This window comes from Equus caballus, chromosome 1 (assembly GCF_041296265.1).
Source record: "Equus caballus isolate H_3958 breed thoroughbred chromosome 1, TB-T2T, whole genome shotgun sequence".
In the NCBI taxonomy this organism is placed as follows: Eukaryota; Metazoa; Chordata; class Mammalia; order Perissodactyla; family Equidae; genus Equus; species Equus caballus.
The window spans coordinates 46,905,314-46,931,501 of NC_091684.1; positions in this window are offsets into that span (position 1 = coordinate 46,905,314).

The window sequence follows — 26,188 nt, forward strand, 5'->3', positions numbered from 1 at the left end:
ATTTTAACAAGGGCTATGTTTAACAACCAGCTCACAAAATTCTCAAAATTTAACAGTTGGCTCTTGTGAGATTATGTAATCCAGTTCTAGCACACTGCTGGAGATCATTCTATAGGGAACATTTATATGTTTATGTTTTCGCAAACACTTCAAAAGTTAGGAAGCAGTGACATAGTTAATATTATATCATGTATTGCATATTCATGAGTAAAATTTTGAAGATAAAGATAAATGTGGAAACTATGGTTCTAATTGGACAATGAGTTCCTTATATAAGAAGTTACTACTTTTAATCTAAAGTTTTTTACAGTTTTAGCATGTCAGCTTCTGTGAATTAGTTTAGTATATAAGCGATTATAAAATTATGAAGCAGTAAGGTGACTTATACCTGTCTGAACATTCCTTCTCCAGTGAAATCTCTTTTTATATTCATTTTGCATTTCAAAATTATGCATATTTTGCCTGGCATGCTATCAGCTTACTAAGAATTCAGGATTGTGCTAGAACAACACAGTATGAATCTCCAAGTAGAAACAAAACCTGTTACTGCAGGCAAGCTCATGATTTAAACTTCTTCAAACCAATATTTATTCAAAATATGTTTTTCAGGAATCTAGAAGAGAAGCTGAGTTCCTTTTGGGAAAAGAGTAGAGATGGAAGGCTTCCACTAGTAGCACCCAGAGTCAGAGAAGCGCCATTTTACTCAGTGCAATTTACTTATAGATCAAACTTGAACCCCAACTCTGCAAAATAAAACTTGGTGCATTTTCAGCATAACCACACTCACCTTACTAGAAGACAATTTAGCTACATTCTGTTTTTATATAAGTAAACTTGTTGTTCTTTCTCTAACTAGCGCAGATTATTCAAGAATACCTTTGAGGGGCTGGCCCCGAGGTCTAGTAGTTAAGTTTGCATGCTCTGGTTAGGTGACCAAGGGTTTCCCTGGTTTGGATCCTGGGCAGTGACCCTGGCACTGCTTATCAAGCTATCCTGAGGCAGTGTCCCACATAGCAGAGCTAGAAGGACCTACAACTAGAATATACAACTGTGTACAAGGGGCTTTGGGGAGGGAAAAAGAAAAAAGAGGTTGGCAATAGATGTTAGCTCAGGGCCAATCTTTAAAAAAAAAAGGAATACCTTTAAAATTAGAGTGAAACTCTTCCCAAACAAATTTTGCATACCCCTATTAGAGCCTGTAGATATTATATCCTGTGACCTTTTAGTACCCTTGATATACTGTCACACCAGTAACCAACACCACTGACAAACTCGTCATTGAGTCTCTGTTCCATAAGGGGCCCCATATTTATCCTATTTTTCAGACACCCTGGCAAGTTACCTTATACCTTCGTTGTAGTTGAGGAACACAGTGCAAACCAAACAGCTCCTTTTAGAGTGAAAGGAAGTGATTTGATAAATGTGAACCTTGCTTTTCCCAAGTGAACCACAATAAGCAGAAAGCAGAGCCCCTGACAATATCTAGCAACTTGCCTAGAGTGTAATGAAGAGATGCTCAGGAGTAGTCCTTTTAACTGTGTGGATATAGGAAAGTGAGAGTAACCAAAATATAACTAAAAACCGTTGGAGCCTAATTATTCACCAAGTCTTTGCCAGAAGATGACAGATAGTGTTTTCTTTCCAGATAAAACAATGATTTGTATTCAAAAAAGAACTCTTTGATTTTGTGACTTGTACAATTTAGGAGTGTTTTCTCATGGAACATCACAATTTACACGTTTTATTCTTAACTATTCGATTTATGTTTGGTGATGCTCATCAATGTTGGAAAGATTAACTAATACATATTTTAAAATTGCTCTTTCTCAACATTTACACGTCATCTTATTTAATGAAAAAAGCATTTTCAGATAAGTCGTTTATAAATTTCTGACACTCTGAATGTAGTAGATAAGAGTTTCTTCAGTTGTTCATGAAGAGTTTGTTCTTAGGCAGATTCTCCTTAAGTATAAAGCATGTTTTTCTAAACATCTAGCTATATCTTGTCTGTCATACGTTAACACATTATATTTAAGTTTAATTTATATGATTATGTTAAATTGGCCTGACCTTAAATGTGTTAATAAATGGAATTGTAAAAACCATGCAGCGATTAAGAGTCACAATTTCCATATAGATATTATCTGTCTCTGTTATCAAAGGACTAAAAAGTTTCCTATCATTCTTAAAACTGATTCAGTTTGGTAGAGGTTGAGGTTGAGCTCACACAGTTATAGAAGGACATCTATGTCATAACATTAAGCTTACTTGTTTTGCCAGATTTTGGACTAAAAATCTCAATCCCTAAATTATAATTCATAAAAATATCTAGTATTTAAATAAGCAAAGAAACAATTGATAAAGATGTGTAAGGATGTTAGTGGAAATATTTGAAAATATGCAACGATTAAAAAACAAAATTTTAAAATTAAGAGATGACAGATATCATGGCAGAGATGTTTACATTAGGCTTACTAACCATTTATGCATAGATAGTTTAGTAGTTAACACATATTTGGGGAAGATTAAGATAATCTCATTTAGTAGCATCAGGGAAAAAATCGCTAATATACTTTAGCCTGGCATATAAATTCTCCACAATCTGACGTTTGTCCAATACTCTGATCAAATATTGAAGAAACGTTCTCTTTTTAATTGGATGTCTACAAAGGACATGAAAGTATTCCTGTGTCTTTAATACAATATCATTTTAAATAGGAAGTTTTACCAATTTGCTCTGAAAAGTGTACTAACTGCATCTATGCATTAATCCTGATTCTCAGACTGAGCATTCCTTGAAAGCAGAGACTATCATTCTTTCTCAAGGCTCCAAATTCAGCTCCTCGTGAAGTATTGGGCAATGGTGGACACTCCATAAACAAGGCTTGAACGCTGCCTGAAACCGCTGTTCAATAAAGAATTTTCTAGCCTTTGCTGAATGCTTAGTATTTTGCTTAAGATATAAATGTTTGACTGTGAGGAGCTGTAAAGCCAACAAACAGTGGCTCATTAAAGTAAATAGTTTACTTTTCTCACTTATTTAGAGCTGGCTTGCCCAGTGCAGTAGAATGATTCCATGTTCCCATCAGGGATCCAGGCTCCTTCAATTTTATACTTGGCCTTTCTTAGTCTATAGCACTTTCCTTCAAGCTTACGAGAGGGCTCTGATACCACTAGCCACTAAGGTTATACTCTAGGCAGGAGAAAGCTGATTAATAGAAAAAAAAAGCAACAGGAGCAAGTCAGCAAGACTAACGCCTTAAAAAATAACAATTAACTTGGAGTCCCAAAGAGTAGCTCTTCCTTTCATTTTATTGACCAAAAATGTGTCATATGACCTCTTCTAGATGCAAGCCAGTCTGGGATGGGGAATTTTTTCTATTAGGAAAAAAATGAATATGGATTATTTAATAATACCTTCCGCAGTCTCCCTCTATAGCTACTAAGTTGATATGTACCCTTCCTATAAAATAAACACACTCCCTATCCCATGCCCACAGGGAAACACTTCCAAAATTTTGTAAATTTACCGCAGCCACTTAAAAAGATGTTTGTGAGATTCCACTATGGACCGTCATGACCATCTCATTCTCCAACACTTATAAAATACAATGGTGAAGAAGGAATAAGACAACTGAATCCAAACTAGAAAAGGAGAGTTTTGAGAAGAATGCGGTCTTGGTTCCAGGGTGACCATCAGGTCCTGCTCTGCAGGAATGATCACGCCTCCAGCCCTGGCAAAGGAGTCAAATCTTTGGAAGACCAATCTGTCCTTTGTCCCGTTCTCCAGGAAAGATTTTCTTGTCCATCATCTCCACAGCTCCTGGACTTGTCCTCTGGGACGATCCTTCCCATGTATTTTTCTCCATGCTCATATCTAAGGTAGACCTTGAAGTTATGATGCCTTTCCTAGAAGCAGTGCAGTTTTTCCAGAGTTTTTCTTTTGGCATTGAGTTCCGTGCCCTAGAGATTTTCCTAGGAATTTAAGTTTCACAAAGCATTACTAGCAATTTTCAGATTTTCTTTGGCAATTCAATTTCCTCAGAAACGCAGTAAATGTCCTGCCCATTTACCTCCTGACAATTCCTTTGATTAGCAACCATAAAAGATACTGTCTAGGTAGGCATTTTTTTCCCTTTATGTACCACACTAGCCGTTAAATAAATGGACACTGTCTTGGAAGAATTCAAAATGATAACATCTAATTGAGGCGGCATCACCTTTAATCTGATTTTGACTGCAATGCCCCGTGTAAGCAGAGAAATTTTAGTAGAAAGTGCTTGAAAACATAAGCTTTGCTTATATGAAGGCTGTCCTTTTGCAGCCACTTAAATCAACTTCTATTTGTCATACAGGTGCAAAGTTTTTTGAACCATGAAAATTTACAAACACTGGGAATCGCGTTGAATTTATATTGTATGCTGCAGCTTGAGTGTTCCTTCCTTAGCAAAGTGGTTTTCCCTTCCTTCTCTGCTTACAAAAGGACTGTTCCTCAACTCATGTTGTTTTCCCCTTCAAGGAGGACATGAATTGAATGAAAGCAATAAGATAAATAAGAGAGCAAATCTGATTCACTTTTTCTGTTTGTCCTAACACCAGAGCTCAGTCAGCATGCAGTCTCTTGCTCAATGATCAGTATACAAAAGTTTGCCTGAAGTGTTTGATAAGTTTGCATGTGTATCAAAAGGGCCATCAGCATTTGAGATTTTAATATCAAGGTTTGCCATTGCTTGCAGCCCAATCTCTTCCAAACTGCCAGTTCCGTATATTAAATTCTGTTACTTGAATGACACAATTCTGAGTAATTAATTCTGTGGCAATGACAAATGTATTTAGATGCCCTCAAAAAACAAGAAACCCAAAAAAAGTGGTTTAATCATTTATTTATTTGCTTGTTTGTTTATGACCCAATAAGAAGTTGAGTTGGCTGTGAAGGTTTATATGGTGACTCCATTTTTATAGCAAGAATCCCGAATCCTACTTTCTCTCTCTATCCATTATTCTTAGCATATGGTTCCCGCTGACCCCATCGTGCTTTTAAGATACCTGCAGCGCTGCCTTCATAGGCATGAGACCTGTGTGGGAACACAAGGCCCTACTCTCAGAAGCGATTCTGCTCTAGGTTTAATATCTCTTGAAATTCTTGAAAATTTTTTCTTTGAATTTGCATTTTGTAACTGAAGTCCAGGGGAAAATACAGCATGTGCGTGAGCAAAGGAGACATGTGGGATGGCAACAAGTACACACACCAGCTCAGGCCTGCAGGCAGGGAGAGCCAGGGACAACTTGCAGGCAGAGCAGTTCAGCTAGCCACGTGGAGGTCACAAGGTACAGCAAATGCCAGAGGAAATAATAAGCTACTTTTATATCAATTTAAAATTAAATTCAGGCTTATAAAAAACTAATTTGTTTGAAGTTAAATATTTTAGAAAAAAAAGTCCATAAGAATCATCAGCTGTAGATGTACTAAAATTGATATTTTGAAATAATTTATCAGAACCGTATCACAAAGTTTTCATACCTTACAATTAACAGCTGCAGTAACAAAGGTATCAGCAGAAAGATCCTCCTCAAAATTAAAAATTACTAAAAATTATTTATGATTTTGCATTTGCCAAGAGAAACGAGTGTCACTTTCAACTACACTGCTTAAAGATGAAGTTGCTACAAGTATATATTTTAATGACATAAAGAATGGATTTGCAGAAAAACGAGCTGGAAAAATCTTATGATCAAATATCACATTAATAAATTATTTATTGTGTTATATAAATTTATGGATGAAAATATTTTATGTCATTTGTAATATTATTTTTCTGACATTATATTGTTACCCATGATTACTATTACCCCTTTTAAGTTTTAAAGTAATGAAATATTTTAAAGAAAATTTTTTAGATTTACCCACATATTTTAACCCTGCTATTTGAACAAGGGGCCCTGCATTTTCATTTGCACTAGGTCTCACAAATTATGGAGCTGGCCTTGGATATCTGCTAAAACTTTAGGCGTTACATCTGTGTTTCAGCCAGGTAAAATGGGAAAGAATGAAAAGATAAAAACAAAAAAAGTTAAAGGAGTGTGTGAGCACATCTGTCACTTTTAAAAATATCTTTATTTTTCCTCATCCAGTTGTTCTTACATCTTACTGGCCGTAATTGTATTATACACGCTCGTCATTTCAATAAGTTTTGGAAGCAAAGCATTTTAAATTTTTTTCCACCCTCAAGAAATCCTTTGTGGGGTTCTCTGTGTAAGGGAGAAACAATGAATGGATACGTAGGGTATTGTCCATTTTGTCAATGTTAAGAGCATGCCTGTGGTTCTCCACTTCATCACATCCAATACCCTTTTTTTCTAAGAAATATTTTGTAATGCCTCCTTTATTATTCTGAAATAAAATTCTAAAAGAGTTGTATATGTTACATATAAAACATAAAAATAAATCAATATGATGGCCAAAATTAGCTCTAAGCATAATCCTAAGAAGAAATAAAGGAGATTAATTATAATAAAGTAATATTTACTTACATGTATTTACATTAGAAGTCACATAAATTAGTCATGGTTATCCTATATATAGAATCATATTCAGAATCATGCCAAATCATAAATTTGATCGTACTCCATAGGCAACTAAATATGATAAGCAGCATTGCCATCAGTGATTGTGATCTTATGAAATTAGGAAAAAAAACTCTTAGTAAATATTCCAACAAAATAAACAGTGGTTTCTGTTTATTTACAGTGAAGTCACATTCCTAAAAATGTTTGTATATATTAAAGCTATGCAAATTAAATAGTTGGATTCTATACTCAGATAAATAAATATTCTGTGTCATGGATATCCTAGAGGAATACCAAAATTTCTTCAGTTCTCTGGGCATTTTCTTTTGTTTGTTTTGGTGAGGAAGGTTGGACCTGAGCTAACAACCGTGCCAATCTTCTTGTATTTTGAACATGGGATGCTGCGACAGCATGGCTTGGCAAGCTGTGCAGGTCTGCATCCAGAATCCAAACCTGCAAACTCAGGCCCACAAAGTGAGTGCACCAGACTTCACCACTACGCCACTGGGCCAGCCTCTGGGAATTTTCTTTTTTGGGCAAGAATATTGGACATTTTGCAAGATGTCTAATGTTGCTTGTCCTTACACTTTAAATATAAGTAATGCCTCACAATCTATGTGATGGGCATAACATTTCAAGACATGACCCCTGGAGAGGTTAAATCTTTCCCAGAATAACCATTGATTTATGGTTTTTAATTCTTTCAGAAAAGCAGGTTCCTTTAAAACTTGATTATTCTATTTTATTATAGCTCATTTCTATAGCCTTGACAGTGCCTACTTCTTCCAAGGTAAAATTTCTTCCCAGTCCTGCCAAAATGTACAGCTCTCAAATGCATGATGTCATTTCACTCCTCTGTACCTTAACTCACACTTCATCCTTTGCAATGGAAAGTCTTAATCTTTTCGTAACTACCTACTCATTTGTGAAATTTAAAACAAAGATTTCCCTCGATCTCGATCTCTTTATGATTGGGCTATTTCCTTTGCTAGTAACAGTTGTATCTTTCTAGCTAAACTTCTCACTGTGCAGCCTTGGCAGTTACTTGTCCTCTTTGAGCTTGAATTTCTTAACTTGGACACTGAGGCTATACTAGTACATACATTATATGGTTATTATAACCATTCAATGAGACAATGCATGAGACGTGTTTAGCACTGTACGTACTTCGTAGGAAGTTTGCAGTCAATGTATATTATAATTATTATTAGAGTTTAATACATGGTACTGTTTTGAAGGTTTTTTTAACCTAGCAGTCTTCCTATACCAGTTATATGGCTGTTAGAAAGCTTAAAATTCACATCCAGCACTTTATTCATTGTGTAGCATATAGTAGGGCCTGAATAACTGTTCTTGAAGGAATAAATAAATGTAGGTATTAATCCTTCTCATGTATCTGTGTGTGGAGAAGTGTGGATGTGTGATTTTGGAAAGGCTATCTTCTCTTGAATTAATTTTTCTGCAACATTTGTGTATCCTGAATTAAAGTGAAAACCTAAACTAATATTGTCCACCATCATACAGTCAGCCCAATAGTAACAACAGGACTTTGTCAGAGTAGATAGCCCTGACGTAGAAAACTCAACATGGGTGAAATGTTCTCAGATGTTATTGCCTCAAAATAATACTCTATAGAAATCCACACTAGTCTACAGGATGTCAGGAGTCATTCCAAGAAAGGAAAACTAAAATATTTTGGCAACAACACTTCGAAAGCTGTTAAATCATAGTGTTAAATAAATATTGTGCAGTTTTATAAGCAAGTTAATTGAAACTGCTGCAGCCTCAGTTTTGGCTGAGGTCACAAGACAATAGGCTCCCATAATTCCCACATTACAATCAGAGATGTCATATCATCACACCAGAACACAAAGCTTATCTGAGAACTGGTTTGCAAATTTTACATGACCAGCCCTCTCAGACTCATGAAAGAGCTTGGGGAGGCTGAGGGCAGTAGTTGGAAATTAGAAGAGACATTTTGCAGAGTAGTGTCTGTGTGGTGTGAATCCTATCCATCCATGGGGAGACCAGAAAGTAATATTTCCCCTTTGCTCAAACCTTGGAGAAAGGACGTCAGTAGGAAAGCTTTAAATGTGTATCTTGAAACTTGGGGTACAATGCGAATGAATGTCTGAATTATTTCAACAAAACCTAAAGCAATGAAGGACTGTAACTGACGAGCTTCTCTGACAGCATAGTAAAGAGATGTCACTGCTTGAGTGAAGTCTATTATTCAGCATTTATCAGGACCACAGATGCACAAGTGTGTCCAATGCAGACCACAGAGAAAAAGAGAGAGAAAGGGAGACAGAGAGAATGTGAATGTGGAACTGCATAAAACTCTTCTCAGGAGGGGCAGATGAGGGAGCAAACTCAAGAGAAAGATGCTGGGAATGCTACATTGTAGTGTATGTTTTATAGGGGGATGTTTTAAGGATTTAGGTGTTGGATATGCACTCAACTACATTGAGGTAATGGCAGTTTTCAGCTAGGAAAGCGTCAGCAATGGTGGGAGTCTCTCGCAAGAACACACACATCACATATGTACTATAAAAGAAAAGGTTTCGGCTTTAAATTGTGCATAAAGCAACAACAGGAGATTACTACAATTTAAACATTGGAGGAAGAGTAGAAACTCTAAGCGGGAAAATAGAGAAGAAGCTGACCATTAGCCTCCATCCCCTTTCCCAGGAGCCAGCCTGAAGTAGGCCCACCCCCGGAGCAGAAAGAAGATAAAACCTAAATGTTCGAACACTGGGAGTCTGAAGTGCATGAAGAATTTTGTGTTACCTAAGAATGATTAGAAAAGTCTAAGGGGGAAGATCAAGATTTCAATCAAAATATAAGGAAAAATCAACCCCACAGGTTGGTTAACAATGGGTACAGGAAAGAAAAGAATGAAGTTATTTTCTATTAACACCCAATGAGTCTCATTTGTTCAATATTCAAATTATATAATCTTTAAAGTTTGGTAATATTTTATATTCCCACTAGTCCACTGTCATCAGTTTGATAATGCGAATGCTCAGCTGCAATATGGTTAAGTACTTTCCCAAAGTCTCATGGCTTTCAGTGGCAAATTAGTTTAGGAAACAAGTCTGTTTTCTGAACTGATTATGCAGTGCATAATCCAGTGTGGCAATAAAGAAAATTTGCCTTGCAAAACCTTTATAATATGGCAACCTTCCAATAACATTAGCTTTTATCTATTCCCATGTCACCAATCCCTCATTATCCAGTTCCAATCAACTGAACTCTCACTGCTATTTTCTTGTCTTTTCCTCTGCTCTACACCGACCTTCCTGTCCAAAAATAAGGTATCCAAAAATAATCTAATACACAGATGCCTACTACTCTGTTGATGGCAGCTTCCTCCCTTACTCTTGAATTAATTCCAAGTAAAAATATAACCCTTAAGAAATAACGCCTTAGTCCAAAGAAGGTTTTTGATCTTGAAGGGATCATGGCAGTCACTGTAGAGAACCTATCAAGATCCACTCTACTCACTGACAGTTTCATGTTTCATTTAAACATACAGTCAGTTGTGATTCTAAATAAAGATAAACAGGACGGTTCTGAAAGTTTCATAGACAATAAATTATCAAATTTTGGAGGATAAATTTTTATCATATTAAAATATTCCCTTAGCCCAAATTGAATATCATTGGTACATTACCATATGACTCCAGCTGCAGTTGACTAGTTGACAAAATGTCATGATTTAATAGATATTTAATTTATCTAATTAAATATTTAATCATTCTGCCTTTAGAGTTTTCTTCTCATGTTTAAAGCACATTTCTTGTTTTTGTTGTGGTGGTGGTGATCTTTCTTTCCCTTTCATTTTTGATTCAAGCATTGTAATGTGTTCTTGCTAAACCTCATAGCGCCTATGCATATAATGGCATATCTCTGAAGTTCTTAGCTGTAAATTCTGAAACTGACTCTACCTATTTTAGGCAGGAATTCATTTATTGACATTGAATGTTGGATAGGCCATAGAATCACCTGGATGTCTGGGGGAACCGGTCTCTCAAAAAAAGGCAGGAAAAAGAGAGGCTACGCAGCAAGAGTCATAGTCAAATCACGTCACAGAATGATTGTGGTGAGGCTGCTGTTTCCTCTACTGTTGAACATTGAACGATGCACTTCACACCATTGTCTCTGTCCCTGGCACCGGATGTACCTGCTGGCCCTACTGCCACAGCTGCCCCGTATTCACAGCAAGTGACTAATGGATGGAGGGGCTTTTCTGATAAGGAAAAGAATCATAAGGCTAGAATAAGTTCTAGTTCCCCATCTACCATAACTATGTGTGCTTTCATGTGTAAGTTATCTTATTTCTCTGAGTCTAAGTTTTCATATTTTTTAAAGTCAAGATTACTTCTGCTGCCATGAAAAACTACAAAAGTAAGACAAAATATTAAGTGTGTACATGTGTATGTGTGCAATCACACATACTCAAACACACACACACACACCCCTGTTTGAAAGCATAGAAACCTAAGAATACCAGATTGGATAAAATTTCTAGGCCAACATATAGAAGATGGAAAGAGAAGTGAATTCACCACTACAGCTGTCTTCCTCCTGGGGACATTTCAACATTTTCAGAGATACAGCAAAACTATTGACAACTTCACAAGGTTAGACAGACAAATGTGGAATAATACTATTATACACATAGTTAGACAGACCAAATTTGGGGCATTGACAAATTTCTTACACTTTGAATTAGGGCTTAATGATAAACTGAAAGTAATTCATCATTTGGGTATCCTAGAAAAATTCAAACTCTGAAATTAAATTTACATGATCCTAGATTGCTGATGCCTCAGTTAACTGAAAAAAAAAAAGACAAAAATCCCTATAAAGAAAGATAACTATATCCTAGAATTTAAAGTAAACCATCTAGTGCATGCAGGTACACACACACACAAACACATACACACCACAATAACAGGATAAGATGTGAGAGGAAAAAAACATGAATGAAAACCAGGGAATTGACCAATCCATGATGATTCTACTTACGGAAACCCTTATAAACTCTACATACTGTAAAATGAATACATGACTTGTGATTAGGAGATAAAAGATATGTTTGAAAACTTCGGTGGAGGAAAATTGAGTATCTAAGGGGAAAATCCCAGGTAAACATTCTTAGTGAGAAAGCCCATGAATACTCCATGATTGCCTGTACTTCAGAAAGAGCTCTTTCTGGAGAAGAGATGCAAGCTGACAACCTAAGCAAATATCAAAAATATACTAAGGGATGTTACTGTTTCAAAGGGAAGATTATCTGAAAACAGCTGCTAGGGTACATGTGTACCAAATGCAGACAAGGACTTGTTAGGCAAGAACTCTTTTTCAACCCACTCGCTGAAATTGGCAAAGTGATTCTATGGCTCATCAATGGTGTTCCAGATTGCCGTTTTGTTCTCCTCTCCTGATAAAAGGCATGGGTGTATTCCTGAAGGTGGGTCTTCACTTCGCTCTAGGGAGCCTTCCAGGGTGCCCAGTAGAATATTTCCCTAGGATGCAGGCCTTGAGGCAGCTTCATCTGTGAATACAAGAAGCCTATTCCCTGATATGGAATATGAGGCAGAGATGGCATGACTTAAGTTATTTCAAAAGATTCCAAGTGTTTGCTTCAAATACTCATCATTATATCACAATCAGGATGATGCTCACCTCAAGCTGAATCAGGAAAATGATTCTCAACTATGAAAATCTAGTGATCATTCACCCTTTCTTTCATACTTAACACTGCTTTGCATTTTCTTTATGAGAAACTTATGCTTTCACCTTGAATATGGTACTGGCCTTCCAACATTTGAGGTATCTGTGGGGAAATTTAACTTGGAGTTTAAATTCTGAGTTTCACAGTTAAGCATGCACACACATACACAGACACATTCATCAAATAGGAAAATCACTTCCAGATGATGTTTTCTGTAGAATTATCTTCTTATATTAGTTCACATAAATGGTAAATTATTCAGAAAATATGATAAACACATTTTTAAATGATTTAATTTTTTCATTTTAAAAAGCTATATTTCTTGATATAAATTATTGTAAAAAACTGATACAGAAGTGAATTTTACTCAAAAACTCAATTTATTTAATTTTAACTACAATTAAGAATGTTCTTTTAATATTTCCATTGTAAAAAGGACCTTGTAAATTAAGAATGCAGATTTTTTACCTGCTATACAATACCTCAAGTTATGTGTCATTTTATTTTCAAATAAGAAAATAATTATCTTCCTGATAAAATGTCGTTATATACATACACAGAATCAGTCATTTCCAGAAGTCAAAATAGAAAAAACCTCAAATGGTGAAGTAAGGGATATAGAAAGCACATGATCTTTTAATCACCTCATACTAAGCGCTTATAATAAAGATAACTTCAAATCTATTCTGTAAATCTTGTGTTCCCGTTCCTGCAATTTATGGCCAAATAATCACTCAATGCTTTGCTAAATTGTCTCAGTTTACCCCACATGTTCTTGTTATTCTGTTATTTCCTAATCAGGAGGAATGTTAAATCAACCCATATGTGCTGAGACACAATCTACCTGCGATACCACAGCTCTATGACCAAATGGTCAGATAATCTCTTCGCTAACCATAAAGTCACATAAGGAAATGAAGATCCTACAATGTTACTCAATAAGGCAAAAGAATAAGGATTAAAAGAAGTATTCCAAATATCTCATGTGTGGGCATTGAAAATAGTCGTTCTTAGCTGTGTGCTTTATACGAGTATTTCTATTAGCACTTCTCAGAAAAAAACCTTTGCCAACAGAAGAACATTGTAGGCATTGAATCATTGACACGCATAAGCAGATGTGAGTCCTAGAGCTTTACTCAATAAAGCAACAAAAAGATGGGCCTTAAAATCATCCTAAATATTTAATATGTAGTGTTAGAAAATAATCCTTCTCAGGTGTATTTTATATCAGTATTACTGTTAACATTTCTCAATCAGCAATTTAACCACCCAAAGAACATTCAAAATGTTAAGGTTTAACTTCATTATTAATATTACATTTTGCTTGAGAATATGTTTAAGTGTAACATTCTATGATTATTTCAATCTCCCTCGCTAAACATGTTCTGATATCGTTGGAGAGTTTAGTTGGAAGAACAGATAACATTGAAGTCTATGGATATAATTCATGAAGGCAAACATACTTCTATCCATTTTATAATGATAAAAATATATTTAAATTAAAGTCTATTTTTCTTAATCGTTTGACAAGATAGTCTTTTGAGGAAAGGTTATCCAAATATATCCAAATCTGAGAGTGTAATTTGGCCTACAAAAAGTGGTTATTTGATGACTATTTTATGTTAACTGAATATTTTCCAGTTATTTGCACCAACTAACTAAACAGTACCTATTAATTGTTACTGCTTTGTCAAAATATAAGAATTTATTTACCAAGGTCTCATGGATTTAAGGACGATCCTGCCATTATGCATTTTTTAGAGAAAAAGTAAATGTGAGTAGGCGTGGAAGTGGCCTGCAAGTTTATGAATACTGTATTCACTAGGGGGAAAATATTTTCTATATTCCATCAGTGTCAGGGTTGAATTAGAAAGGCTGAAACCCCAGAAGAAGTCAAGCAGGAAGAAATTTAATACAAGGCAAGAGGTGTTTACAGTCTTAGAGATACTAAGGTGACCCCAATGATTTGATGCCTCCTGGTGTCCATATATTTGTTTCATCCCCTTCACTTGATTGTGGGCAAAACCTATGACTTGCTTCTAATCAACAGAACATGGCAAAGGTGACAGGATGTCACACCCATCATTACGTTAAATTATATAGCAGTCTATCCTAGCAGACTGAAAGAGAGAATCTCCTTATGGGATTCATGAAATAAGAAACCATGTCGGAGAAGCCTACAAAGCAAGGAACTTCAGTCGCCCTCTAAGAACTGTGAGGGGGCTTGAGGACCTGAGGATTGCCTCCAGCTAACACAACAAAAGGCCGAGGCCATCAGTCATAAAGCCTCAAGGAAAAGAATAATGCCATCTACCTGATGCTCATGGAATTCTTCCCCATCATATTCTTCCCCAGTTGAGCCTCTAGATGCAAATGCAGCCAAGCCAATACATTTATTAAGCAGAAAACCTAGCTAAGTGGTTCAGAGACTTCTGACTCCCAAAATCTATGTGATAATAATTGTATGTTGCTTGAAGATGCTAAATGTGTGCTAAATTATTACCCCTTCCAAGCTAACACTGAACACAATGTATAAATATGTTATGTGCTCAAGAAGTAGTGCTTCTTTTTTAAATTTATATTTTGGTTGTTATTTATTGTTTTATTGTTTGGTTGTTATTTATTGTTTGGTTATTAATTTATTAGGTTGAAATGAATTCCAACCTAATGGGGTGATTTTTCTATAACATAGCAGAGTAATATATCTCAAGGTACTTAAAATTTATGATCCATATTATGCTCTCTCTAAACACATAAGCAAATAGACATATATAGCCATAGTCTCTACAAGTTTAATACCATTTCATCTATAACTGGGTATGTCAAGATAAAGTGATTTCTGTGCATTTTAGTTCTACGGAAAATTGTTTTATTTCTTCTCTTTACTTTGTAAGAGCATTTTCATTTCCATAGTCAATAAGAAGTCAATCCACAGCCATTATTAATGTTCTTCAGAAAAACTGATAATTTCATTTTTATTTTTAAATGTCGTGGCTTGAGAATTCCCAGGTCTCCTGGATTTCTACATTAAAAGATTAAGTTCAATATAGGGAATTTAAAGGAGAAATAGAAGACTCTGTATACTTTTTCAGTCTTTACACACATTCCATTTTTTTAGTTATATATTTTCTAGTATTGTCCTAGTTTTAGTATGAATGTAATAAATTTTGATAGAAAAATCCAGAAGACACGTATATTTTGTGTATGTCTTTTTATGACGTCATCTATTGCAGAGGGAGAATAGTCTGCAGACTTGCCATCCAGCTTCATTACAATCATTATTGCTTCACATAAAGAGGGATTTAGCCTAAAAAAAAAAAAGCATAAGGACTTTGGGAACTGCTAGTTAAAATGAGATGAGAGTCTGAACTGCGCCAATGCAGATAAAGCAGTTTTGACAGGAATATCTTCAGATTGAATGTCCCAATCATTGGTATTCTCCAGGAAATAAATGACAGCATTTTAATTATCAAATCAAAACAATGCCATGTGGGATAAATTCCAAAGTTGGTAGCTGAGAGGAGAATTTAAATTTAACTTATAGATGAATATCAGGCAAGGCAAAGAAAAAAAATTTCCAGTGAACTTAGAAATTGTATGGTTAATTTTAATGTGCTCGTAGCATAAATCAATATGAGAAATACATAAATTCAGTAGAAAACAAATACTTTTACTGTTATAATCCATCCCATTTAAGAGCGCTGTGCAAATGTGTTACATTTTTACTAGTTGAAAGCATGTAGGGAGATTTATCAACTTGCTGGGAGATGGTTGTGCAGCGATGGGCTGTTCCTTGAAGGACAAATTTCTTTCATATTGTCCAGTGACCACTTCATCAGAATTACATAATTTATATATTTATTGTTCAGATTTCTTGGCCTTACTTTAGCCATACTCCATAAAAATTACCAGTATTTGATACAGGAACTTAAAATTTTTCTGCGTTCTTCAGGTTATTTTAATATATACTGATGTTTGAGAACCACGACTCAAAAGGATATAATTTCCTATATTCAATAAGTCTTCGTCATCAAACACATTTGTAAACTAGGAGGGTTCACATTACAAATCATCATAAAGGAAACTTCAAAGAGGAAGAAAAAAATCCTCACAAAATTCATACCCACTATGTGACTTTGAATAGAAAAATGTGTTATGATAAAAGAACATGAGAAATAAACTTTTAAATGATGCATTCACTTATCACAAAAAACTATTTATTGAAACCTTACCAGAGAGCAATGTCCTAAACTCTGGGAACATGGTGATAAAAATAAAAAACAGAAAAAATGTCTGCCCTAGAAGCAGCAGCATTTCCTCTCACCACAATCTAGTAGAAGGAAGCAGAAAATGATAGTGTAATAAATAAACTATACAGTATGTAGGAAGTAATATACAACATCATTCATTTTTGAAGGATACACTGTGAAATTTCCAATTGCAGATTTTTTTCAGCTATTTCGTTGTTTCAGTATTCTAAGAAAAGAAGGGAAGCACATTGAAGGTGAAAAGTTCTTTTACATCAATCATCTCCCCCTTCCCCCAACACAATTTTTAAATTCGTTTAGTAACTTTGTTGTCATCAGTGTTAGTGACAAAGTGGAACTTGGATAAAAGTTTTAATCACCCTATAATCTATATTAATCTCTTTTCCATCCATCTTTGAGGTGGAAAATAAATAATTTCTCAATCTTATAAAGAGAAGTATCAAGCCCTATTCAAATCAGATTGCTACTCCTAAGCCCTTCCTGTAGAGATTTCTGGAGTTTCCACTGGTTTTCATCTTTGTCTTTGTTTATGGTACAGTCAAATCTCGCAATTTCCTGAGAAAGTCTGGCACTAAAAGAGAGAACTTTTACTTTCTTAAGACTGAAATGTCCCTAAATTGAGGCAGTTTGTCAGTGGATGCATATGAAAGCAACATCACCCCTTATAGTATTTTATGTTTCAATTAAATTAAACTACCGACACCACTAATATCTAATAATATCATTGGAGAAAACAGTGGAATAACAAGTCACTGGAGACAGACTGCTGTGTTTCAATGTTTGGAGTTCTTATTTTAACCATTCGAAATTTGGTTTCCTCTTCCATACAATTAGGATAATAATGCCAATAGCAATTCGCGATTGTTGAGAATAAGAACATGAAGTGCATACAGCATATGGTGAGATAGAAATTCCTTTTAATCTCTCACTCCCCTGACAGTTCCCCTTTTTGCTTTCCTTCCTCCAAACAGATAATTAGTAAATCCATATTTTCTCAAGGGAGGACTGTGACCAGGCAGAAAGCAGAAAACAAATATTTATGGATATGTTTTCCAAAAGCTTAAATTTATCAAAAAATAGAGGCCTGAGCAAAATATTTATGAGAAATAAAAGAAGCAGCATTTCTCTCCAAGAATGGAGAGTGATCTTCTCAGTCTGGAGTAAGGAGAGATGAGTGATCATTGGAGCAGGAGAGAAGAGCACGCCACTACGCTTCTTCACAGGGCAACCGGGGTGGCAGCATAGCCCTACAGATGTTTGCAGGACCGGAGAGTAAAGAACGCCTTTTTCCTGCTTCTCAGAATAGCCCTAGTGAAGGAATGGTTGAATGATATGTCTAGGCAGACCACACTCAACCTTCCCCCTGGGAGGCTGAGAACCTGGTGGGAGATGTCTAGCCGCTGAGGGCTTTGTGACACAAACGAAGTTAATTTGGCAAAATACGTGAACTGTATCTGATTCACCAAGGTAAGAAAATGAAAGAAATCATGTTTTTTGCACGCCTGATTGTTCCCTGAGATGGTTATCTGTATCAATAAAAACAATAAACTATTATTATAGTGTATGCTATACAACAACAAATCTGCAATGTTCCCTGAGATGGTTATCTGTATCAATAAAAACAATAAACTATTATTATAGTGTATGCTATACTACAACAAATCTGCAATTATAGGTAATATTATCTGCCCCTTTACAATTGAAGAAACAATTTTCGAAGATTTTAAATCATTGGCCCAAACTTACAGGGATAATAAGTGCTAAAGCTGATATGTCATTCCTAGCACAAAGCCTGGTACATAGTATTAATAATAGTTAATACTAACTATCCATTCCTTTTTTCTATAGTTATCTTAGAATAATAAACTTAAGGGATTTTAGAGTTGAGAGAAAACTCATCTAATCTTCTTTCCCTGCTGTTACATTTTTTCTGGACACACAGTGATCTTCCTTCTACTTGAATATGCCTGGGGCATTAATCCCTTACTTGGTAAGACGTCTTGCTGGATTCCACCCATTACAAAGTTCTTACATCCTTTGGAGCTATTCTTATGCAAATAAATTCCATTGGACTGAGTTCTGTCACATGGAGTAACATAATAGAGATTATTCATTTTTTTATATGCTGACATTTTGCTTAATTAATTACTCACCTGTTTCCCTTTATTATCTTTAAAAGATATTTTAGAGCTCTTCATTGTTCTAGTCTTCTTACTCTAGATATATATATATACAAAAATATATATATATATTTAGTTTACCAATGTTTTTAACTTATATCAGAATACAGTATCTTAAATGTCATCAAATTGGCAGAAAGCATGATGTAATCACCAACATTAACGCTATTTCAAGGAAGATTTCGTTTTATGTATAACTGGATTATCATGCTGGCTATAACTAAACTTTTGGCAAAATTCATCTCTTTGGCTAGATATTTTGATATTAAATTCTCTCAGTCCAGGATACCTGTTTATGTCCTTTTAAAATCTCATAGGTTTTTGAAATATAAATGTAAGATTTCACATTGTTAAGCAGGTCAAAAATGGCAACCACAATTCCTGAATAATGAAGACAATTCACCATTGGAGGGGGGCAGTATTGTATGGTGGTTAGGTACTTGCACCCTGGAACCAGACTACTCAGGTTGGATACCAGTGCCCACTTAGAAGCTAAGAAACCTTTGGTAAATTATTTAGCCTTTGCGTTCTCAGTAACCTTATCTCCATAGGAGGGATGATACAATTACCTGACTCATAAGTCAGGAAGATGTTCACATGCCTTAATACAAGAAAAAAAGAGCTGAGATCCATGCCAAGAACATAGCAAGCCCTCCAAAAACATTAATAATCATCCTCTGTTACTCTTTTGTCTTCTCTCTTTATAGGAACAACTAAAATTATTTAGTTCCTATTATCTGCCAGGTATCTACTGAATGTTCTATGTATTATTTGTTTTATATTTCACCCCAATCACGTAGGAGAGAAATCATGTTTCCTATTCTTTAAGTGAGAAAAGTGAAAGTTATTACTTAGCCAAAGAAATACATTAACTAAGTGACATTCAAATCAATTTATAAATGCTGTAATTCAGCTAAAAATCAGCTGAAGAGCATTTGAGGCTCTGTTTGGTAGCCTGTGGAAAGGTTTTCCCATTCCTACGTTCATGGACAGAGAGGGAGTTGTATGAAATGGACAGAAAAGGCAGAGGACTCTTGTTCTAGTTCACGATATTTTTTTCCTTCATTTCTTAGTGGATCCCTTTCTATTCCAAGCTGTAGAAGTGCCTTAGTCTAGATGGGGGAAACATTTTCCTACCTAAGGATCTCTACCAAACTCCAACATGAAGTAGAGAAATAGAGTGAATGCTGGAACACATTAAAAAGGAGTCCTTATGACAAGTCTAGAATTTATTTACTTTTTATAAAGAGGTTCTCAAGAAGGCAGTTATTGAATAGAATGTCCCAAATATGGATTGTCATAGTAACTCACAATTGACTAATTATATCTATTATGTTTTATTTATATTAAATTTCCTTATTTGCATCTTACAACTATATATGTTCTGATGATCTTTTTCAGAAATAAGCTATCACACCTACACATTTTTTGTTTCCAAAGTGTTCCAAAATCAATAATACTATTAGAATTATCATGTATACCTTAGGGTAAAGGCATAGTAATAATTATTGATTTAAAGTTGCTTTTTGGAACAAAGGAAATACAAAACAATCAGAAAGCAATTAACAAAATGGCAATGGTAAGTCCATAGCTGTCAATAATTACTATAAATGTAAATGGCGTATATTCACTGATTAAAATATATAGATCACTTAGATTAAACAAAACAAGACCCCAAAATATGTTACCTACAAGAGACTAAATTAAGCTTCAAGGACAATCATGGGCTAAAAGTGAGAGATGGAATAAGCTATTACATTCAAATGGAAAGCAAAAGATATATAAGATATACTTATATCAAGCAAAATAGACTTTAAGTCAAAAGCTGTAACAAGAGACAAAGAAGGTCAATATATAATGATGAACAGGTCAATATGTAAAAGGATATAACAATTGTAAAAATATACACACCCTATATTTGAGCATCTAAATATATCAAACAATTATTAGCATATTTGAAGGCAAAAATAGACAACAATGTAATAATAGGAACTTGTAATGTAGGAACCATGTAATAGGAGCAATGTAATATTAGGAACAATGTAAAAGGAACTTCAATACCCCCACTTTCAACCATGGATAGATCATCCAAGCAGAAAATCAATGAGGAAATAATGGACTTGAACTACACTTTAGACTAAATGGACCTAACAGATATATACAGAACATCCCTACCAACAGCAGCAGAATACTCAATTTTCTCAAACACTCTCCAGGACATGTCATATGTTAGGTCACAAAACTAGTCTAAATAAATTTAAGAAGATTGAAATCTTATCAAATGTCTTTTTCAACCACAATGTTATGAAACTAGAAATAAATAAGAGATGGGAAGCTGGAATATTCAAAAATATATCAGAATTAAACAACACACTCCTGAAAAACCAATGGGTCAAAAAAGAAAACAAAATAGAAATAAAAAGATAGCCTCAGACAAGCAAAACTGGAAACTCAACATATGAAACTTATGAGATACAGCAAAAGCAGTTCTATGAGGGAAGTTTATAGTGATAAATTTGCACATTAGAAAAAAAAGAAACAGCTCAAATAAACAATCTAAACTTAAACCTCAAGAAAGTAAAAAGGAAAAACTAAGCCTACAGTTAACAGAAGAAAGGCAATGGTAAATATTAGAGCAGCAATAAATGAAATAGAGCCTAGAATGACAATAGAAAGGATCAATGAACTAAGAGCTGGTGTTTTGAAAAGATAAACAGAATTACCAAACGTTTAGCTAGACTGAGAAAAGAAGGAAGATGAATCAAATGAATAAAACTATAAATGAAAGAGGAGATATTACAACTGATACAACAGAAATATGAAGGATCATGTGAGACTATTATGGATAATTAAACAGCAATAAATTGTATAACTTAGAAGAAATGGATAATTTCCAAGAAACATACAATTCATCAACACTGAATCATAAAGTAATAAAAAATCTGAACAGACCGATAACGAGCAAGGAGATTGAATCAGTAATTAAGTCTCCCAACAAATAAAACCCCTGGACTAGATGGCTTCACAGGTGAATTCTACCAAATATTGAAAGAAAAATTAAAATCAATTCTTCTCAAACTCTTCTAAAAAACTGAAGAGGAAGGAATACTCCAAAACTCATTTGACGAGGCCAGCATTACCCTGATATCAAAGCCAGATAAGAACACTACAAGAAATGAAAATTACAGACCAATATCCCTGATGAACACAGATACAAATATTCTCAACATAATGCAATTCAAGAGCATATTAAAAAAAATCATATACCTTGATCAAGTGAAATTCACCCCTGGATGAAAGGATGGTTCAACACACACAAATCAATAAATGTGAGACACCACATTAACAAATTGAAGAATTAAAAAATTGGTGATCACTTCAATAGATGTAGAAAAAGCATTTGACAAAATTCAGTACTTTTTCATGATAAAAACTCCAAAAATTGGGTATAGAAGAGATGTTGCTCAACATAAAAAGAGGCCATATATGATAAGCCATCAGCTAACATCACACACAGTGGTGAAAAGTTAAAGCTTTTTCTCTAAGACAATGAAAAAGGCAAGGATTCTGACTCTAGTCATTTCTATTCAACATACTACTGGAAATCCTAGCCAGAGCAATTAGCTAAGAAAAGGAAATAAAAGTCATCCAAATAAGAAACGGAGAAGTAAAGTATTTCTGTTTGCAAATGAGATGATCTTATATATAAAAAAAACCCTAAAGATCCCTTCAAACACTGTTAGAACTAATAAATGAATTCAGTAAAATTGGAGGGTAAAAAATCAACATACAGAAATCAGTTGTGTTTGTACGCACTAAAAATGAACTATCTAAAAGAGAAATTAGGGAAGAAATCCTGTTTACAATACCATCAAAAACAATAAAATACTTAGCAATAAATTCAACCAAGGAGGTGAAAGACCAGTGCATTGAAAATGTATAAAACATTGATGAAAGAAATGGAAAAAGACAAATAAATAAAAAAATATCCCATTATCTTGGGTTGGACGAATTAATATTGTGAAAATGTCCATACTACCCAAAGTGATCTACAGATTCAACACAATCCCTATCAAAATTTAAATGTTATTTTTCAGAGAAGTAGTAAAAACTATCCTAAAATTTGTATAGAACCACAACAGACCCGAGATAGCCAAAGCAATCCTGAAAAAGAAGAATAAAGCTGGAGGCATGGCACTTCCTGTTTGCAAACTCTATTATAAAGCTATAGTAATCAAATCAGTATAATAGTGGAATAAAAATAGGCTCATAGACCAGTGGAGCAGAATAGAAAGTCCAGATATAAACCCACACATATACAGTCAACTAATTTTTGACAAGGGCACCAAGAACACACAATTAGGAAAGGCTATTTTCTTCAAAATATTTTGTTGGGTAAACTAGATATCCACATGCAAAAAAATGAACCTGGACCCTTGTCCTACCCCACTCACAAAAATTAACTTGAAGTGAGCCAGCCCTGATGGCCTACTAGTTAAAATTCAGTGCTCGCACCATGTTGGTGGCCCAGGTTCATTTCCTAGTGATGTAACCAAAACACCCATCTGTCAGTTGCCATGCTATGGTGGTGGCTCACATAGAAGAGATGGATGGACTTACAACTATGATATACAATCATGCACTGGGACTTTAAGGAGGTAAAAAAAAATCAGCAAATTATTTTAAAAAATTAACTTGAAGTAGATCAAAGACTTAAATGAAAGATCTGAAACCATAAAGCTTCTAGAAGAAAACAGAGAGAAAGATCTTTGACATTGGTCTTGGCAATGATTTCTTGAATAAGACATCAAAAGTATAGGCAACAAAGGCTGAAATAAACAAGAGTGACTAGATCAAACTAAAAAGCTTCTGTACAGTACAGAAAACAATAAATAAATTGAAAAGACAACCTACAGAATGGGAGAAAATATTAGCAAATCGGATACCTAATAAGAGTTTAACATCCAAAATACATAAAAAGAACTCATACAACTCAATAGCAAAAAAGCAAATAATCAAATTAATAAAGGGCAAAGGGTCTGAAAAGACATTTTCCAAAGAAGACATGCAAATGGCCAACAGGTACATGAAAAGGTGGTCAACGTCGCTAATCATCAGGGAAATGAAAATCAAAACCACAATGAAATATCACCTCATATATGATAGGATGGCTATTGTCAAAAAGACAACAGAGAACAAACGTTTGTGAGAATGTGTAAAAAATGAAACACTTATATATACTTTTGGTAGGAATATAAATTGCCGCAGCCATTATGGAATGTAGTAGGGCATTTCCTCACAAAATTAAAAATTGATCCAGCAAGCCTGGGTATGTATCTGAAGGAATTGAAATTCGTATCTTGAAGAGATGTCTGCACACCCATGTTCATTACAGCATTAATCATAATAATCAAGCTATGGAAGAAACTTAAATGTTCTTTGCCAGATGAATGGATAAAGTAAATGTGGCATTCATATACAATGGAATATTATTCAGCCATAAAAAAGAAGGAAATCCTGCATTTGCACCAATATGGATGAACTTGGAGGGCACTATGCTATGTGAAATGAGCTAGACAGACAAAGATAAATACTGTATGGGATCACTTATATGTGGAATCTAAAAACAAAAGCTGATTTCATAGAATCAGAGAATAGAATTGTGTTTTTAGGGACTGGGAGTGTGGGGGAAATGGGGTGATGTAGGTCAAAGGTCACAAATTTTCTATAAGAAGAAGAAGCTCTGAGAATCTAATGTACAGCATGGTGACTATAGTTAATAATAAGATATTATATCCTGGAAAGGTGCTGAGAGGAGACCTTAACCATTCTTACCGTGAAAAAAAAAGAGCTATGTGGGATGACAGATACGCTAATTATCTTAAGCTTGGTAATCATTCCATGATGTATTTGTATATCAAACCACCATGTAGTATGCTTTAAATATATATAATTATATTTCTCAACTATTCCTTAATAAGATTAAAAAAACAAAACGATAAAGTTACTTTATAAACAGTCTCCAAATTTTTCAGGGAAAAGTATATTGTTTACTGAAAAAAGATATATGGAAAAATGTTGTTTAAATTATATAAAAAGAAAGCTGTTCTTTTTGTTCTGACTTCTTAAGCATGAGTGCCAGACATATGCTTGATTTATGCAGCCTTCACTATAATATCATCTCCAGTAGTCATGCTAATGACCCCAAGATGTATATTTACTAATAATTGAAAAAGGTACTTTAAAAACACATTCCAGAATATACATAATCTTTCAGTAATGTCAGTTGAAAAAATAACCCACCACCCATATCAAAGACTCTCATCATTTCCTGTTTTTGTGCAGAACCTCTCCTTCAGCTTCATCATATCAATAAGTTGATCATCTGATCAAATTTTCATATAATTGTACCAGCTTAACTGAAAAAGCTCCAAAATCAAAAAAGATTTGAAAATTTTGAATTAAGTGAAAATCTGCAAACCAATGTTCAGCATTCTGCTTTTTCTTGTAGTTTTCTCTCGATTGAATCAATAATAATGCTTTAAAGATCCCGATTATCCAATGCTGTGACACTTTGCCAAGCTTCAAATGAAAAGGCCTTTTAAAATACAGTCAGGTATAGTAGAAGATATTGTCAGCAACTAAATATTGCAAATTGAGAGGAGCATTCTTTGCATATTATCTAGCCCCTTGCTATTTCTCTTGCTAGACTGAAATGTAAGAAATTTAAGTCTATTTTCAAAGAGCTTTACCCAAAGAACTTTTGTTAACATCTTTGGCAACCTTAAAAGTTAGCAATTAGAACCACTGGATCAATATTTTTCATGTTTTTTCACTTACATATCTCCTGTAAATCTTTATTTCTATTATTTAGAGAAAATCTCATCCCATCTCACTGTCAATATTATTAGGGATGATTCATCAGAATAATTAAACAAAGATATAGTCAAGTTTTTTTTTTTTTTTTGAGGAAGATTAGCCCTGAGCTAATATCTGTTCCCATCTCCCTGTATTTTTTATATGTGGGATGCCTGCCACAGCATAACTTGATAAGTGCTGCATACGTCCATACCCGGAATCTGAACCAGGGAACCCTGGGCCGCCAAAGACGAGTGTGCGAACTTAACCGCTATGCCACTGGGCCAGCCTCAAGATCTAGTCAAGTTTTGAGTCCACATAATCTGCACAGAAAGGGATAAACTAATGACTTCTGAAAGAGAGGGAGACAACAATGTATTAAGACAGATGTCAAAAGAAAAGAAAATGATGACATCTAGAAGAATTATATAGAAATTCAGAATTTCTATAAAGAAGAAGTCTATTTTATGTAGGCTATCTAGTTGGAAATGGGATCAGGTCAGCTAAGTAACTTATGTGTAAAGAAACTTTGATATAGCAAACACTATTTTTTTCTTAGAATATATGATGCC